We start from the raw sequence: 20,442 nt of genomic DNA on the forward strand, positions 1-20,442 counted from the left end.
TAAGTTGAATATGGCTTGGAAAAACTGCACTTCTAGTGAAAACCAACCTCTTGAGTCATAATGTGGGCTACTTACTGCCAGAAGAAAACAATGTCATCCCATGCTGAAATGCTGATTGATCTGGCAGTAATCTGAACATTGGGGGTATTAAAAGTATTATTCTTCAAAAGATTTTAGTTTTCAGAGTCATTAAAAGCTGAGTTTTAACTCTAAAATCTGAATCTTGTATCTTTACCACAGCAGAAAGCAATGCAAACAGGGTAAGAGAAGCAACACATAAAGAAATCTTGTAAAGTAATCAGGTTTAATTTTCCGTGATGTAAAAATATGTGGTCTAGTGGTCTGGATACAGCAGCAAAAGCCAGGAATTTCATATTTCCAATCCTGCCTGGATCAATCAATGGCCTTAAGAAAGCTCTGTTGACCTACCTGCTTTAGTTTTTCAGAGTGGACAAAGTTCAGTAAGAAGCAATGATAAAAATCTAATGACATTTTTACTATGAAGGAAGAGATTGATAACTTTCAGATGGGGCAGAAAGATTTCCCCAAACTGGTCCATTAAGGAATAATACTGAAAGAGTACAGAATAAAATATTTGCTTCTTTTGCGGATAGCAGCAAAAGTTGGACCTTTGTGGAAAAGGCCTAAAAAATGTAGCATAGACTAAAAAATCACAGGTTCTAGACAAACAGAAAGATGTTCTATAGGAACGTTACTTGTCCAAAAAACTGATATAATTTTCTAGAGGATCAGAGCCTTTCAGAAATTTCAGAAGTTTATAGAAGAAAAATAAATTTCTGCCTATATTGATTATTATGAAAATTATTATGATCTGATATTTATAGATAGCTTATAATTTTCTGTTAGAACTGGAAAGACATCCTTTAAAGAAAGAATCAAACTTCCATGCCTGAAGCTGTATGTTTCTTGTTGTTTAGACTTTACAGTAAAATTTTACCTAGGAAGTTCTTTGCCCTTGCTTTTATACTTGGCAACTTAAATATAACATACAGTAAATATATAGATTATGGGAGATGAATGACCATCACTGTATGTTTGAAAGGAACTCTTGATCTTGCAGCATTAGAAGATATATTTTTGTTTTTGTTTTGCTCCTCTTTTACAAAGTTGTCACTTCACAGGTTGTTATTTTGACACCAGTTCTTGGCCTTTCCAGCCACATGTTGGCTAGGAATGTATGGCATTCCCAGTCTCAGAAGCATAAATGTAAAATTTGGAAAATGGAACAACTGTACACATCAGAAGTTGCTGATTGAATGATTCTGTCATTATGCAGCTTGAAAGCCTGCGGAGGCCGTGATTTTCCTTGACTTAAATAATTGAAAATTATGCAAGAAAATTTATAAATTTCCAGCACAATAATGCTTAGTCTGTTGTCTGAATAATTTTTTAAGCATTTGCCATTCCAAATGTGTATTTTGAGTGGTGTTTCCGGAAACTTAGGTCAGCAGATAGGTTTTTGTTCCTTTGTTGACAAATCACAGATAGGTAATTATAGTATGTAAGTATGGAAAATTGATTTTAGAAATGCCGGGAATATTTTTAAGTATTCTTCCAATTCCAATCAGTCCTTTGCATCCACTCACCCACATCCTCCTCAGGTATTTCTGTCCTTTCAGAATATCCTCTAAAATTTAAACAAGTAATTCAAAATAACACAATCACCCTCCTTCTTTAAATCAATCTCTCCTCTTTTCCATTACAATGCAAACATTTTCAAGCAATGATGGATAGAGAGAAGTTAGGCTAAGACCTTTACTTGGTTTTATTCCTTATTGACCTGCTCCTATCCTGTATGTACCCTGACTGTCTACGGCAGTTTTTTGAGTTTCTTTGACTATCTTACACTAGTTTTCATTTCCAAATGTTAGTGAGACAGTATTGTTTTAATGTTATTTGAATTGTGATCATATCTGGAAACTTCAGCTATACATACTGTGATATCTCCTGCACAAAGTAATAAACGATAGTCCCTGATAATTTAAGAAAGAAGCAGTCATTTGCTCTGCTAAGGCATGATGGTCCCCTTCCTTGTATTGCCAGTAGACTTTGTTCATCAGTTCCTGAATGTTCCAAGTGATTTTGTTTCCAGCACTTATTCTGGGAGACTATTGTTTCACAATCTAATAGGTCTCTCTGTCACAAAGTTCTTCCTGCTATTCAGCCTACGTTTTCTGTTTCCTTTTTAAAGCGCAATGTTTATGTTTGTATTGCCCAATACATCTCTTAGAACAGAATCCCTGTTAAGGGACACAGTATGGTTGGGTTCTTTCACATTTGGGATAACTTTACAGGAAGTAATATGCTTCTCATAATTTTCTCATTGTATATTTTGAAGTATAAACTAAATAAACAACTATAATGAGCCATTGGGGTGCTCAGCAACAGAAGAGTATCAGCTTGTAGTTACAGAGTGAGTAAAACTCCTTTATCCTAGGCTTAAGCTGGAATATTATCTTTGTACACTATCCTGTTTGCCACTGGACTGCTTTTGTTGTCATCATTCTTGCATCATTTTTTTGTTGACCACCCTACTGTGCAAATTCTATGATACTCTGACACTTAGTAAAAAATGTTCAATCTGTATTATCTTTCCTTTTTTTCACTTCAGTTAACAGTAAGTGAATTTATTTTTGGTTTATAATTTGGGAGAAGATGGAGACAACCTGGACCTTTGCCTGTATTCAGACTAGATCAAAGCCTTTAAACACCTAGCTGTTAAACTAGATTCTTCTTTAATACAGGGGAAAAAAAGAGATGTGCTTTTAAACTTGAGTTACAACATTTTTGGTAATTTGACATGGTAATTGGCAACTGTGAAGCTCTGAGTGTCCAAAGAGAAATTAAGAGTGTTGTATTTAATGCCTCAGTTTTTAGATTACCATTTTTTAAATTAGGTGGCACAGGGAAAACTAAAACATTACTCTATTTGTAGGCTGGGCATACATATAGTTTTTAACTCTATGTTTTTCCTAATCCTTAAACAGCCTTTACAGATACAGCCTGACTTTAGATTTAAAGGACTAAATTGATCGCTGGACCAAGTCTACTGACAAATATCATTCTACATGAAACAAACATTCAACCCCCCAAACTTTAAAAGAAGATGTGCCAGGTCTGAATAATTTAATATATTTAGTAAGACTATAATCCTAGTGATCTCACTTTTAAAAACTTACTGTTTTCTAGTTGATAAATCTAAACCACTGCACATGGAATCATTATTCTATGAGTCTATGTATGTCTATTGGTCACTGCATTCTTCAGGCAGAAAAAATCCTGCTTGTGATTAGAGCGAAAGCACAGCGACTGCCAAACATCTGTGAGAAATTGAACGCTATTCATTTATAATCTGAAACCTGAGTGGACAACTAGTTGTTGGCCTCTTCTGTCTAGACTGATGTTGCTCCCCACCCCCACCTCCATGTAAAAGGGTCAGCCAGGAACCTGCAGGACAGAAGGAAAATGGTCCAAATGACTAACACTTTTCATTCAAGTAATCAGGAGTTCACTTGCACACTCTTTTCTTCCACCTCTATCAAAACATCAGTAAGAGGAAAGCATGATTTTAAAGTTGACAGCTATGAAAATAAAATGCCTGGCAGACGTTCTAAGAAAAGGCATGCCCTGGTTTTAATTTGTATTACGTAGAGGGCCTCTAAAAGTGAAAAAGCATGTGGTATGCTCGAGGCCCCTTGCAGCTAAAAGACTGGAATGAGAGCAAGTTCATTTATGCCCTTACTTTATTTACAGTCCTTTCCACAGAAGGTGCTTTTTTAATCGCTCAGATTCATCCTTAACTCTTTCTTTGGGCTTTTACCTCCAATAAAAACCTGTCACACAAAGAACACTGTGGAGTGTTAGTTAAGCCTCCCAAATTACGCTTAGGCTGAAAAAAGGTAAGTATTATAGTCCTTCATTTGACAGACTGGTAAAGTGATTTATGGCAATGTATTTTTAGAAAAAAACAGTGAGGGAGATGTCTAAATTTACATGCCAATATTTTGAATTAAGAGCAACCATAGGTAGTTAGAGGCTGACTTTTGAAGTGTTGATCATTCAGAAATTCAACTAAGTTTAATTACTAATTTACAACATAAACAAGTCTAGCTATGAAGTTGTACATATGTAAGACGACTGCTACCTCTGCTGTATCAGTGTGGCTGTGATGAATTAAACATCATTGGCAAGGTGGAAAGATTTGGATTCAGTTAATGAATATCAGCATGAAGCCAGCACAGCACAGTTAATAGGTCAAGATCTCAACAGAGGTGATTCCCAATGAAACTGGAGTAATGCCATGGTAGATCACAGTATCAACGGCAGGAAGCTGGAGAAAAACGATGCTGATGGGGTCTCATATATTTAATCAGTTTTGAAAATTTACCTTCTTTGCAATTAAGAGCTGTGCTTCTACACTTCAATTTCTGTCTTTTTCATCTGTGAGATGGGAGGGTATCAGCTTGCAAGATGACCCTATTGTTATTTAAACAAAGCTTTTAGCATTTAATCATTATAATACAGTTTTGTACCAAGTAGATTAGATATAAGAATTTGTATAGTAACATCTGTGATTAACAAGACAAAATGCCTCTTTTTTAGTTCCCATGGCATTATCACTACAGAGAACTGGATTTTTTTCTTTAAAAATGTTAAGTAAATCTGTGAATTCTATTGTACTTTTACCCATTTTAATAGAGTAAATGTTCTGATTCATGGGAAGTGCTTTTTGCTTTTAATGAAACAGTATCTAATAGGTTTATGCTAAATCCTTAATCATATCCCTCCTGTTTAGCTTTTGCTCTTGGGTATAAAAACAGAAATGGTCACAGAGCTGCAAGCTTGGAGAAGGATCAAAGAGACAGTTGAAAAATAAAGCAAGTACACATAACTGCAATGAAGATTGCTGATAAGCACATCACAGTGGGTGTAGTAATCACACAGTACAGTTATGACCACTCTCAAAGTTTGAGTTGAAACTTGGTATTTGACTGAACAGAGACACAAAGCTTGTAAATACATTACAGCTTACTCCTAGTAAAATCATTTTTTATTATACATAGAGTCTAGACCTAATCGAGATTGGAATTCAATTCTTCATAGGTACTATGCAGTTAATATACTAGATAATATTTGACAAATATACCTGCCCAAGAAAACATACAATCTAAGAAGGATAGAAGGAAATCTGGAAGAAAGGTAGTATTTTTTCCATTTTACAGGTTGGAAACTAAACCACAAAATGGTTTCAAGCTTAACCCAAAATATAATGATTTCTATGGGCTTTGGCTAGACTCTTGGATTATATCAGCATTGTTTCCAAATGTCACCTCAGTAACTGCCAGATTGTACGCAGTACAATGCAAGGGGTTTTGGCAAGACAGTGCGATAATGCAGGCTGCTCTGTGGAATATGTGATACAGGCAGCAGAGACATCGCTGATCATCACCATGAAAGTCTGCAAGGACATAGTGGAGGACTCTGTAAATCCGTGTGTTTCTGGAGACTTCCCTTAGTTTACCAAGTGTGTTTTTATGACTCCCCAAGGGCAATCAAAATTTAAGACTAAGATCATGAGGGAATTTGGCTTTAAGGACACTATCACAGGCATTTTTTTATCCACACACCATGTAAGTCAATGTTATATAAGTATTTGAATTCAGACATAAGCTTCCCATAATTCAGAAATATCCTGTCCCTCTAGTTTGAGTCCTTAAGAAATGAAACGGGTTAGTTCATCCAAACACATGCAAGTTTGGATGCTTCTCTAGGTCTCTGGAGTCTGCAAAAGTAGGGCAAGAAATCTCATAAAAATGTGCGTGACTTCAAGGAAAGTTCCACACCGGGTGTGGCTGCAGAATCAGACCTGATGAAGTGCTCCTTTTGCTCAAACTTCATTTTCCAGAAACCCCATGGCTGGTCTGATTCTGTGCACATGATCCTGGGTACATGTCTTTGAGCTGAACACCCCAAAGTGGAGTGTATTACACTTTATGGAAGATTGAGAGAAATTCTCATTCCAATGATTTAAGAAGACTACAATTAATGAACTAAATCCATGACACTGCCAAATGAAACTAAATGAAACTGAAGAATTCAAGGTTTTCTGTACATTCCATTCTTCACTAAAACTTTCCCAGAGTCAGCTCACACTTTTTGCAAACACAATGGATTCGTGATTGCTAGATTTATTTTTGTACTTTATTGTTTGAATCAGTATTTTGAAAATAAAAATTAATTTGGATACATATTACAATTTATATTCTCATTTAGTCCACACTGCATTTCAAAATGTATTCTTTAAAATTTTAAATTGAAATGGTTCTTTATTAATATTGGATTTTCCATTGTGTTTACACATACAAAATCTCAGCAATGTTGTTATAAGATTTCTGATAAGTGTGGAACAAAGCACTTGCAAAAGATGTGTTCACTGCTTTCAATTTTCAGCAGGGCACATTAGGCCAACATTTTAAAGCTACAAAATAAATATACCCTTACAATTTCAGGTGAATACAGTGTCTTTGCTTGAGATTTTAACAAGTAATATCTAGCCACAGGTCCCCTGAAAAATCAAAGTTCGACCCGTTTACAATGTGCCTTAAAAAAGTCTTTAGTGCTGCAGGTTCTGCAGACTTTATATGGCCTGTTAAAAACTGCACAATAGGTCAAAAATAATTAAGTGTAACATTTTTACTATTTCAGTGTTCTATATGTTTGTTTCCTTATTGCATTTGATGTCCTTGAATTTAAACAACAAATTTTGTAATCCTGCAGCCTTTGACAGCTGCAGTTGGCCTGCTGCTTAGTTCTTCTTAAAAATGTCTATTATCACCTTCTTCAGTGTTTTTTGAAGTTTCCAACACTGCAAATTACCTGCCTTTATAAAGTAATGTGCAGATACAAGTAAATATTTAGGACTCAGATCAGGATTCAACAATTATGATAATCTTTAAAATTATTATTTTTATATTCTTTCTATCACTGACAATATTCCTCATATTAACAAGACATGCTCATCCTCAGAAAGATATCTCCGGTAGAGAATGTACCATATCCATATAATAATGTAATGACATACAGAGACTGTATGTAATCAGTATGAAAAATATGCTAACATTGCTTAATGCTTACCAGCTTCTTTTCATCATTTTTACTGCCTCATTTAAGAAAGTATTAAAGAATTGAGCAATGCAAAGGTATTTTTTAAACTGAAACCTACAGTTCATGATCTAGTATTTGCCACTAATGTGAACAAACAGTACTACATGATGCTTAGCTTAGTCAGTGAAAAAACTCACAGAAGCATAGACTCACAAAATGGTTTGGGTTAGAAGGGACCTTAAGGATCATCTAGTTCAACCCCCTGCCATGACCAGGGACACCTTCCACCAGACCAGGTTGCTCAAAGCCCTGTCCAACCTGGCTTTGAACACTTCCAGGGAAGGGGCATCCACAACCTCTCTGGGCAACCTGTTCCAGTGTCTCACCACCCTCACAGTAAAGAACTTCTTCCTTACACCTAATCTAAATCTACCCTCTTTCACTTTAAAGCCATTACCCCTTGTCCTATCACTACATGCCCTTGTAAAAAGTCCCTCCCCATCTTTCCTGTAGGCCCCCAGCAAGTACTAGAAGGCTGCTAGAAGGTCTCCCTGGAGCCTTCTCTTCTCAGGCTAAACAACCCCAACTCTCTCAGCCTGTCCTCACAGGGGAGGTGCTCCAGCCCTCTGATCGAGCAGGTCCATGTCATTCCTGTGCTGGGGGCTCCAGATCTGGACACGGTACTGCAGGTGGGGTCTCACCAGAGCAGAGTAGAGGGGCAGAATCACCTCCCTCAACCTGCTAGCCACACTTCTTTCGATGCAGCCCGGAATGTGATTTGCTTTCTTGGCTGTGAGCGCACATTGACAGCTCACATTCAGTTTTTCATCCGCTAATACCCCCAAGTCCTTCTCCACAGGGCTGCTCTCAATCCACTCATTGCCCAGCCTGTATCTGTGCTCGGGATTGCCCCAGCTCAGGTGCAGGACCTTGCACTTGGCCTTGTTGAACTTCATGAAGTTCGCACGGGCCCACCTCTTGAGCCTGTCAAGGTCCCTCAGGATGGCACCCCTTCCCTCCAGCACATTGACTGCACCACACAGCTTGGTGTTATCGGCAGACTTGCTGAGGGTGCACTCAATCCCACTGTCTGTGTTGCTGACCAAGATGTTAAACAGCACCAGTCCCAATACTGATCCCTGAGGAATGCCACCTGTCAGTCATCTCCTCTTGGACATCAAGCCACTGACCACAACTCTTTGAGTGTGACCATCCAGCCAATTCCTTATCCACCAAGTGGTCCACCTGCCAAATCCCTGTCTCTCCAATTTAGAAACAAGGATGTCGTGTCATGTGAATTTCCATAAGCTTTAAGTCAGACATTCAACCAAAATCTGTAAAAATTATTTCAAGCAATTCTGAGGCCATCAGTTCTTCCTTAAAATGGCATACCAACCTGCCTCATTCTTTTCATATTGGGCCTTTCTTCTCTTCTGTCTGGGCTCTAAAGGTTATATTATGCATAAATGTGTATAAACCACATTTATTTGCATATTACACAAATATTCTATTTTCTCTGAAAGTCTATTTCACATGTTCAGTACTGTTATTTTATATTGACTTTTAATATAGATTTGTTCACCTCCAGGTTTTTTAGCCATCTGCTTACCTTACCCAATTTATCCTAGTGTATTTACTCATTTATTTTACACATAGACACCACATCAACATACACTCAACTCTTTGCTGCTGCCCTCTGCCACAGCTGCCATCTTTCCCTTCCATGTGTTCAGCTCACTGGAGTCCTAGTCTTGCAGCACCAGAGACTGCAGAGGATGATGAGGGTCCCTCAGCGGGTTTTGCAAGTCACAAACTCTTCCCATCAGGGACAGGGGAAAGCAGGGTAGGCTCCACCCTCCTCCAGCGAAGCCCGACAAGCTCTATATAGCGCAGACTCCCAGTGCAATCATAGAGAGGGTTTACACTTCTCCACACTGCCACCATTTTCTGTCGTCCCCATGCAGCAGGGAAGTACTGGGTGCAAGAGTCTCACTGCCCACCCTGCGATAAAAGTCTATGTTCTGTATATACAGTCCAGTTTTTTTCTACAAAGTACAGTCACAGATTTGAGGACTGAAGATAGAAGTAAGCCCATGAGAAGTTTCAGATGCTAGGAGCTTTGGACAAAGATAGATGACTCTGCTCTGCCTGACAAATTGTTTTATATCATCTTTCTGTAGTAAGCACTTTTTTTTGGTGGGTTGAAGTACCTCCTTTCTTACTAGTACTCAAGTTAAGATGTCCTGATGTAAATCTTAGTCTGCTCTCAGTTTGTTCTTGTTAATCAGGAATTCTTGGAACAATACAAATGCATTTGTATTTTTAGCACACAATATGTCTTTTCCATCTGCAAGACACTTATTTAAGCTACTTCCCTTTCCTACTGGCTAAACTATTTTATTATTCTTGATTGATTAGATGGATTTATTATCATATTCTTATTAAAGTATGAGATGATATTAGGACTTCTGCTTTCATGAAACAGGCCAAAGAAATAGGATATCAGAAATAAAATTAAAACTTAAATTAGTGTCTTTTATACTTTTAGCATCTGTTATCACTGGAACAAACCATCTGACTTCTGAACAATTTAGCAGTTTAAGAAACAATTCCTCATAAATGAAGGTCCTCCATTCCCAGTGTACAGAACTGATGCTGAATACAGTACAGTGCTAGAACAAGGCATAGTTTTGAACTCTATAGTAGCCACCTCCAAGATGAGTATGAGAGAGAGAACACGTAAGTAGGAAGGAGAAGAAAAAGGGAAGGGCCAGGCAGCAGAGGTGCAATGTACCCTGGAGGGCAAGCTGGTCATAACAACTCAGCTAATCAACAGTCTAACCTATCTCCTGCTAAGCCGACATTGCGTTTCAGTTGATAATGCAACTTCTCAGCACCACCGTGTTTCAGAACAAGTTGTACTTGGCAGACAGCCATGGTGCTGAGTGATCCTTCTCCTGCGGGATTCCAGCGCTTCCACAAACACAACAGGTCACTTTCCACTAATGTGACATAAAAGAAAGAGATTGAAAATGTCAGTGTTGACATTGGCTGCCTGCTGAAATCAGTATGCAGAACCAAGCTCTGTTTACAATGCCAAAGTTAAAGGGAAATCACATAACCCCCTCTTCCTCCTCCTGACTTCACCTCTCCCACACACAGACACGCTACCGCACTACCGCACTGAACAGCTGGCTGGAGTCTGAAAAGAATGGCCACAAAGTAATGAATTTGAATCATTTTTAATGAGCACACATCTACCTTTAGAATGATAATGGCTGAATACCAAATGATACTGCCCTGCTGCCAGGGAAAACCTAACTCTACCTGTGATACTGGAAGAAGCACACAAATATCTAGCAACACGCACTTTGGGTGTTTCTTTCGGCCTGCTTATCAGTGAAAACACCTTTTGTAACATTTTGTACACTTCATGGATTTCTTTTTTCTGTAAAATATTCAATAAATGTAAAGTAGCATTTTGGCTGTAAATTATTAATGCATGGATTGTCTTGTAAGTTCTTGTACAGTAGGAAATGCCTTACTCTTAACCACTTGGCTTAGTAATTACTTAAAGATATTTAAGTAAATGTTGGAGAAAAGCTTTTTTTCTTTTCAGATCAGATTAATTTCAATGTCGCTTTCAGATCACACAAGCAAAACCAATACTTGAAGTCTGAGTATTAAGTATGAATGAGTAGAATGGCATACAAATAAATTGATGACCTGCAAAAATTATCTAGTTTTTGATGTTAGAGAATGGGATCACAAAACTATAAAATGGAAGATGAAAATTGTTAAAATGCTTTGGAAAGTAATCCATCAGTGTTACTATTGATATGTCACATATTATGCTTAAGAAGAGGATATGTCAAAACACACGGGGGACTATTGATTTAACTTTAGCAGGCTTACAGCTATCTAGATTTCTCTCTCAAAGATGTGTTCATACCAAGGAGAGTAAATTCTTGAAAAAAATCAGGAGTCCTAGATCAATTCACACGACTGCAGGTATAACCCATGGTATCCAGGAAAGAATAAAAAGTTAAATCAGGAAGGTTTTGTTTCCTAAGCAGACTTTCGAAACAGCAAAAGCCTCAGTAGGCCATTCAGTAAAGAACATCACTATATGAATGCCACTAATATTTTAATCATGCACCATCTTCTATATCCCATTATTTTTACATTAATGAGTAAATGAACTGTGAAAAGATGTTGGAAAACACAGGAGAGAGAACATACAGTGGTTAGCCAGCCAGCTTTTTGGATTTTTCAAAAATTTCATTTATGTCATGCTTTTGTAGTCTAGTTGTATGGCACCAGCACAAGCTGGCTTGCCACTTACTGGTTAGATCGTTTGTTTATTTGCACCCACTTGTGTTAGTACTGGAGCTGGCTGCTTACCAATTTCCCTGTCTCTATGGATTATCTCCTCTATTTTGATACATTTTCTGAAGCCCTAAGGCAATTGAATATTAAAATAAAACTAGAGTCTTTTTTTGAATCCTTTCAGTAAATTTAGGAATTTAGTTAGTCAAAATTTCTCTTATTGTGGAAGTGGTATTCCAAATTAATCAATTAGTCACTATCATTTTTATTTTGGAAACAGTAATAGAAACCTGTATCAGCTATTTTTAATGGAATGTTGGCCTTAAAAATCTTACAGCTTTCTTTTGGCCTCAAATATTGTTTAAGAAAGGTATTCTTAATTTGTATTCTTTCGATATTATACTATATACTATTAATTGAGGCTCTCACCATAGCAGGACAAATAAAGAAGATGATACATTTTTCTCCTGTGCTTGCAATTCTTCATCCTGTTTCTGTGAAAAAGTGGTCTAATACACTGATTCAATCCACAACTAAAAATCATATTCATGTTTATGTATGTTTCCAAATCACAGTTAGAGTAAGGCTAAAATTTGACTCTTACTTTTCTATTGCTGAATTTTTGAATCTCCTATTACATTGGCCTGACCTAGTGTGTTTCATAAACATGAAACATTAGAAATGAAAAAAAAAAAAAAGGATTAACTAACATTTTCTCATTTATTATACTTTAATTACTACTCCTGCAACAGCTTGAGCCAGTTTTCCTCTGTAGATCTAAGGATGGAAAGTTTGAGTAGTACTTCTTTTCCAAATTCTAGTCTAATTCCTCCCAGTCCAAGAAACTGAAATCTCAGAAAGGCCATGTCTTTCAAAAATATGTGAAACCTACTCAAAAAACTGAATAAATAATCAGGTGGCTAGACTGTACTGAGCTACATACTCTTACAGCTACAAAACCCACTGTGAAAACTGATCATTGATTCTTCCTCTATCCTTTAACCACTTATTCACCCAAATGAGGATCTTCCCTCTTAACCCCTGATGGTTTAAATTCTATGGGAGCCTTCAACAGGTGTGATTTTTTAAATTGGCTTTTACAAATAAAAGTAGAGTGTATCAACTGTTTTTTTCTCTTTCACCTGCTCAGTGACTTCTTTAAAGATTCCAATAGATTTATGATAAAACTTGAGCTGACTTTTCCTGAATATATAATATTTATTACTGTTTGAACTTACTCCACTCTTTAAGTAGTATCTATTAATTTGTCTGATACAGTTTTCCATATAGTAGGATTATTATCCTAAGAGAGGGAAACATTATGCATACTTTCTCTTGCATATCACAAAGCCAGATTTCCAAGACAGACTTTCATTTAGCCATAACTATTGCACATCTGTTAGCAGCTGGGATCTTGCATAAGTCAGTACATTGCACTTGAATGTTAGGTGGCTGACAGAGAACTTCCAAAATGCCATATTAGTTTACAAAAACCAATTCTAGCTACTGAAGACAGAGTGCAGGAAGTCATTCAGGGTAAGAGAATTCAACAAAAAAATCTCAGAAAAAGCTTAACGTGAACATCCGTAAGTTAATTAGAATATTTTCTATATGTTTTATTATCCTATTTTGCTCAGTCACAAAGCATGTAGTTTAATAAAATCAGAGTGGCGTCAAAAGGACAGGGTATCTCTGACCTGCAGGCTGAAATATGTCATGAAAATACTCAAACCTGTCCTATAGGGTTAGTTCAGGTGCCAAAAGCAGACTAGCCGGGGTGTCAGGGAATTCAGTTAGGCAATTTATTCTACCAAATAGAACCCTACCCTTGTTTAAGATGACTCAAATCATCCATTATAACAATAACTCAGGAATGCTGGGCAGTTTACAATGGAACTATCATGTTTTTTTATCTAATAACAACATATTAATACTTAATTAATACTTTCTGAAACCAAAGATTTGCCCAGAGTACAATGTAGGGCACTGCAGAAATACCTGCCACTACCTATGCTATACTGGAACTGGAGGTTATAGGGAATGTTTACACAGCACAATCTTGGGCAAAGTAACTATACAGCTATTTTGCAAAGGCTGTTGACCTAGTAAGCCTGAGCAGAGTGCTCTGTTAATGTAGCTATACTGCCTTCAGGATCTGTGCTCTCTCTGCATTGCATAGCACCACGTAGACACCCTTGAGACCCTCTGTTTACTCACAGATCAGGCACAGCGAGCATAACAACCAGGTTAGCTTCTCAGATCACCTTCCTAATATACCCTAAGGTCTTTCAGAGGAAATATTTATTTCTGTAGGGAAGAAGGCAGACTGAGGCTTTAAATCCACCCAGTATTAGGCTTCTCCACTGAGACTACCAACTGCTGTTTTAAGAAAAGCCAAGCTGTGATGTCTATCAGCTGAGGGGCAGCCTAATGCTACAGCTAAACTTACTTAGCTAGCTTGCGCCAAAAAATGTTAGTGTCTCTGCCCATCAGCTCCTGCCCCACATTCCCAATCTCTTTTGTGTCATGGAATAGCTTAAAAATTTTGACATCCTATCTCCAAATTCCTGCTATAGAAATTAAACTGTTTGCTTGTGTCTTACAACTCCAGTACTCACAAAGTAGAAGGTCTTGCTCAACCCCTGCTGCTATACCAACAGAGAATCTTCTGGCCATCAAGTCTGTGAAACCCGAGGCTAGCCTTGCTTGACAAATACGTATTTATTTTTTTGACTAGATATCACAGTGGCTTCTTTTGTGAAAAAATGGTTCTTCTAATTATGCACTCTCAGTCCTCTGTTCCTGATTCCTTTCCCATAACACATCTTTCCAAGGTTAATATCACGCCATGATTATACGTAGAGAATTGCATAGGGAAAAGTTGACAGTATAAACAGGAGACAAAGTGCATATTCAGCAAAACAGTATTTTAAAATAAGCTTTGCTTCTTCATTTCTAGAGTGATTTTGCACTTTTTTTTGTTAACAACAGTTTATTATTTGTAGAAGGATTTGCTTACTGGGCAAATTCATCAGTAATAGCTCAGAGCAAAAATTACTGTCAAGTTGGGAAAGGTAACTGAAAGGAGCGTTACACCTTGCCAAAAGACTGCAAGATGAACATAAAAAAAAAAAAAAGTAGTACACTATGAACTGAGATTATGGACCTGGTGGTGTTCAAATCTAGATACAGAACTGAAAACAAGGTATGTTTATCCCATAAACCATATTTCTAGATTAAAAGTGAAGGGAATCACAGACCCACTGCCTCATCTAGCCTTTGGAGTGCACTGCATTTTTGTCTTGTAGCAACTAGCGATGAGGCATTGAGCAATTTGATGGTTACTTTAGCTGTGGTAGGACATTAACAGACAAACAAAAGGTTCTTAGTGCTTCTGTTCCTTAAATCCCAGCCTGCACTTGTAAGATGGTCTTGTTTTTTTTCATTCTCTCAAGCCTAACTCACAGAATCTGTTATCCTTGATTCAGTAGTATGTCTTTACTGAAAAAAAGCAAATGGCATTTCTGTCAGCTAAGAATCTAAATCAGACCTGCACCTGATTTTTTGTCAGCTTTCATTTGTGTATTCTATTCAACAACACCACAAACTCCTACAGAGCTCTGTCTTAAGAGAAACTGAAAAGATCTTCTGTTGGGTCTTGCAGTCTGGTTTCGATAACAAATAAAAATACAGTGCATTCCTCTAGGGAAGTATTGATATGAATCATCCTATTTAAGAAAAGGTGTATTAGAAGCGAATGAATCATTGTTTGCTTTATGCAGTACTCCAGCACATTGTAGGTACAAGTATTATTCATCCAGATAGGTAGTAACTTCACTAAAACACTCTTCTTAAGTATTTTAGCCATACACACATTCTCCTTCTGGAATTTACAACTACCTTATTTTGTGAACAGATATTCCATTCTGTACATACTGATACAAACAAAAACACTGTAAGCAAAATAGTCAATCTAGTATTACCAGGTGTGTGTATCTTTTTTCTCCTGGTAGTCTGCCCACACAGACTGAAAGCATTCAATCACATTTGATCTTGGAAACTAAACATTACCAGCCCTGGTTAACATTTAAATGGGAGATAATAAAATACAGAATCACAGCTAATGTAGAACAAAGAATTGTGGCTGACTATTCAACAGTTGTCAGGCCTCATATATCAAAAGATTTACTTTATTTAGTCCTACTGTTGCTGCTAAATTGACATGGAAGTAAAAGAAAACAAGAACAATTAATTTCTATGCTCTAGAAATGTAGTAATTCCACAGATAAACATTATTTTCCATTTCTAGAAAAGACAGGCAAGAAAATAAAAATTATCAGGATCACTTCTTTCTTCGTGATTTCAATTCATGATGAATAAGTCTATAAACTATTTTAGTTTTCAAGCCTGAAAATATACAATGTTAACAGTTTAGTTACAAGCAAGGATATACCTTCAGCAAAGAAAAAAGGAAAAAGTATTTCAAGAAACACAGATTACATTTTCTTAACCTAAACCAGCACTATTTAGAGTTAATTACAAAAAGTAGTCTATTAAAATACAACTAAACCATCTGCAACTGAATTTAGCCTGAAGGTTTTCATTGTAAACACTGTTTACCTCTGTAATAGGATAAATGACATCTTTTAAGTTACTAACTTTTATGAAAAGGGAAATGATCATTACTTGCCAACAGGATGGAAGAGGGACAACAGTATATTATTGTAATTAGGGACTTGCATCCTCTTTCTACAAAAACAGAAGTCCAGTTTTTCCCTTAGGATATGGGTGTTTTCTATTTTATCAATTATAAACATCCCAGTAGATAAAACTTTTCACTCCAGTGATTGAATGCAAGATAAATACAGCATTTAAAATACCAATCTTTTCTATCAACTGACAATAGATTACTTATTAAGTTCACTATTAGGCAAACAGTGCTTTGATACAGCTGATGGACTGTTGGAAAAGTAATTGGTAATAAAATACATTTAAATTTTGGAGGGACTGATCCTATCAGCATGTCTGAGCTGAGCATAGCATCTTTGTGAATTAAGTTCACTTCATAAGGTGTGTCATGTTCTCTATACATCCACAGGAGATGAGATGGGATCTGCCTAACAGGACACATGCATACCCTCTCAAAATTAGGTTTATCTATATTTACATAGTATCTAAAGGGAAATTAGAAATCAAGATTCTTCATCTGTTCAATTATTTATATTGATTGTAGTTTAGTTTACAGTTTAGTTTATATTGATTATAGTTGATCTTTTAACTATTCATATTTATTGTCTCCAGAAGATTAGAAAAACATTCAGTTGCAGGTTTGCCTGAATAAGAACTGTCCCAGAAAGCTTACAATGGCATTCTTACATATTGCTAACAAATTTTCACAATTCAGAACTTTTTTTCCAATATTTTATAAAATTATTTATGTCTAGGAATATATGCATCACTAAGGCTAGACTGTTTACTATGGACCTTTAACTAGCAAATGACTGGGCAGGATTTGCCCCTAAAAGGATTGAGATTAACAACAATAAAAAAGTAATCCGTTTGTCTTTTGCTGTAATCCACTATAGTCATGACCATTGTAAGTCTGTGTTTGTAAGAAATTATTACCAACACATATATAGCTCTTGAGCCACACGACTTGCGAACAGTTTCAGTGTGGCTCCATATCAAACCTACATCACTGGATCGACAACAAAAAAGTAGGCATTTCAAATCCTCTGCGAAAGGGACTTCTAGACTGCCCTGGGAGCAAGCTGCATACTTACTCAGCTCTGTCTAATTGTGAAGCAATATAACCTGTAATAGCTGTTGTTATTTCCCTTCTCTGGAGCACCCTTCTTACGGCTTTATCTTTAGGTTACACAGCTAATGGAGATGGGCTACATGTAGATACATGTATCATTACACAAGAGTTGCCTTGGTGTAAATGTCCAGTTTTTAGTTAATAAAAAAGACACTTTTTTTTTTTTAAAGAAATTCTGCTTCTAGATTCAATTGCTCTTGCAAATTTTGAAATATTTTACAAAGTCACAGAAAGCAGTCAACTTCTGGAGCACACTGGTGCTGTTCCGTGACTACAGCTGGCTGCATTCCAACCCAATATATTGACTCATGAACTCAGTGCCCTTCTGTTATTCTTATAAAACCTTGTTCTTGTGTGTGAGTCAAAAGCTTAGGATTCTCTTAAACAATAAATTTCTAGTCTCGTTCTTGGTTGTCAGCTAATCATCTGTGAACTCCCTGCAAATATTTAAAAAACAAGCCAGAACAGTTGTGTTGACTCAACAGTGCACTATACCACCTTTCGGTCAGGTAATGTACACAAGAAGAGTCTCTCATTAAAGACACTGCCAAAGGGCCAAATTCTTGCCCTTTCTGGCAACCCAGAAGGATAGCTCCATTAGATGCTTTAAAATTTAGAGAAATGTATTAAATCTTTGGCACTCTTACTTGCTTCTGCTTGTACAGGCAGGCTCTAGCACCCTTTACCCCCTTCAAATGAAATCCTAAACACATGGGAACACAGAAAAATCAAGGCCACTTACCAAAAACTCTGCTATCTTTCCATTTTATAATTCTAAATATCTAAATCCTCTTGAAAATGTTACTTTCACTAATTTCATCTTAATATTTTTCATGCATTGATTGTTACATATGCACAAACATTTCCATTTGTACAGACAGATCATAACCAACTATTTTAGCATTCTATAGATTCAACAGCAAGCCCCAAAATTTATCAACAGCTATGGAAATAAAGTGCATCGTTTTTTTGCATGGGAATTTAGACAAGCAAATTCAGACTGCATATGAACCTCCATGGGTGTAAAAACATTTAGAAGATGCTTGTGAAAAATAACAGTTCTTATCAGAGGTTCTACAGGGTAGGCTTTCCCTTCTGTATTTGGAATCAAAAAGTTACGGTCTTTACCACCTGTTCTTCAGTTTTGAGCAAATTTATAACTGAGTTTTAGCAAAGCAACTTTAGACATCACCAGCTTTCAATTCTTTGATATCTTAAACAGTTGTAGCTTGTCAAACAATATTCAGAAATACTTCCCATAACAGTAATCAAGAAATCATTTCACAAATATGATCCTAGAAAAAGCATACAGTATCGTGTTTGCATGTAAGATAGAATTCTCTTTCCATAGCTTGCAGAAGGAAAATTAACTAACTTGCACAAGCACATGACTCCACCCTAGCCTCCCATTTTAGGCTGCACCCATTCCCAAAATAGCAGTGCTTGTGCCACTCAGTGTCAGTTCAGTCAGCAGCAGTTCTAGTGGATGTATTTTTATAATGGACTGTAGACACAAAAAGGAGAGTATTTCATTAACTGTGTGGATAGTAAAAATATGAATTTTAATTTACAAATGGATAAAAAAAATCAAGCAAGTTTACCTAAGAAATGTAATATTTGCTTACAAGAAGTTTGAGAATGAACACAATTAAACACATATTTCAGCTTTGCCCATGCAAATGTGAGCAGCCTTCAGCAGTCATCTTTGTTATCTGTACATATTCATTACTCCAACACATAATTATTTAAAAAATATCGAGATGACATGATGTTGTTGCAGAATATTATCTGTTATTCATTTGAAAACTAATCTGTCTGCTCTCCCATGAAAGAGAAGAAATAAGATTTTTCTACGAATAAACCCCACCCAGTCAAAGTAACATTTCTTCCACTATATAGCAACTTCCTTCACTCCAAAAATATGGAAACAAATCAAAACCTCTCCAAAAATAGCATTTTTCTTTTTCCACATAAGTAAGCAGAGGCAAAGATAGTTTAAGTGATTTAAGTGTGAACATAATCCAACAACCCATTATAAACATTACATTACACTGTCTTTCCAGAAAGCACCAAAGGAGTCAGGAAATGATACCTGATTGCAGATGTATTTGTCATACTATTCCCAAAAGATATTATGAAACACTGTTCTGTTTTTTAAATCTCCAGATTTATGATCAATAATGTTAATTAACTGCATTAATGACATTTATATCTTACTGCCACATACAAACAAACTAGTTTGCAGACCTTGTAACTACACATTATAGTTTCTTTCGGCTCTCCTATTAAGAAGTATAACACTGGTTCAAAAACATGTGGTTAATTTCCAGAGATAGCAGCTTTGCCGGATCACAGACGTTCTGAGTCTTGTATAATTAAAAGATGAAATTCCTCTGAGGTGAGTCCTTTTTAGACCTAGAAACACTGGGATGGCAAAATGTCTCTTGGATCCAATAATAAGGCATTTGCTCTGGCAACGACTGGAAAAGTGTTTTCATTACCCCACTAACAACTACAAAGGAGTAAAAACAATCCAGAAATGGTTAATTATACACTATATTACATGCATAGTCTTTTGAGTTACTCATATCAACAGGAAATACAGCAGATAATATAGCAAACACTGTGTAGAGGATGTAAACGGTATTATCTCTGAAGAACTATTAATGACTTCTGCTTTCAGGAATCTGCCCTAATTTCCTATGAAGGGAATGATAGTTCAAGGTAGAGAAATGTGATGAAACAGTGGAGAATATGATTCTCAACCAAGTAGGAACAGGAGTTTTCTGGATGAAGATAAAGGGGGTTTGACTTAATCAACAGGAACAAAATAAAAAGGAATAGAGGAAAAGATTTTATATTTAAAATTTCCAGGCAATGTTTGTTTTCCAAAGTTTCAGAGATTTACCTTCCCTTTTATCTTCAGCAATCTCAATGTCACTTGAAGATATTTATGTCCCAAATTGTCTTTTTTTGTTTGAAAGATTAGGTTGATAGCTACATCAATGACAGAGCTAACCATCAATAGAAATTAAATCCTCTAGATTTCAAAGAAGCTTTGGAAAACCAAGAAAAATCAAATTCAATCTAATAAAAACAAGAATAATTTCTGGACTACAATGTGGTTCTGAAACTGTGTATCAACAAAGGTGAATTTTACATCATGC

Source organism: Haliaeetus albicilla, chromosome 23, assembly GCF_947461875.1.
Source record: "Haliaeetus albicilla chromosome 23, bHalAlb1.1, whole genome shotgun sequence".
Classification (NCBI taxonomy): domain Eukaryota; kingdom Metazoa; phylum Chordata; class Aves; order Accipitriformes; family Accipitridae; genus Haliaeetus; species Haliaeetus albicilla.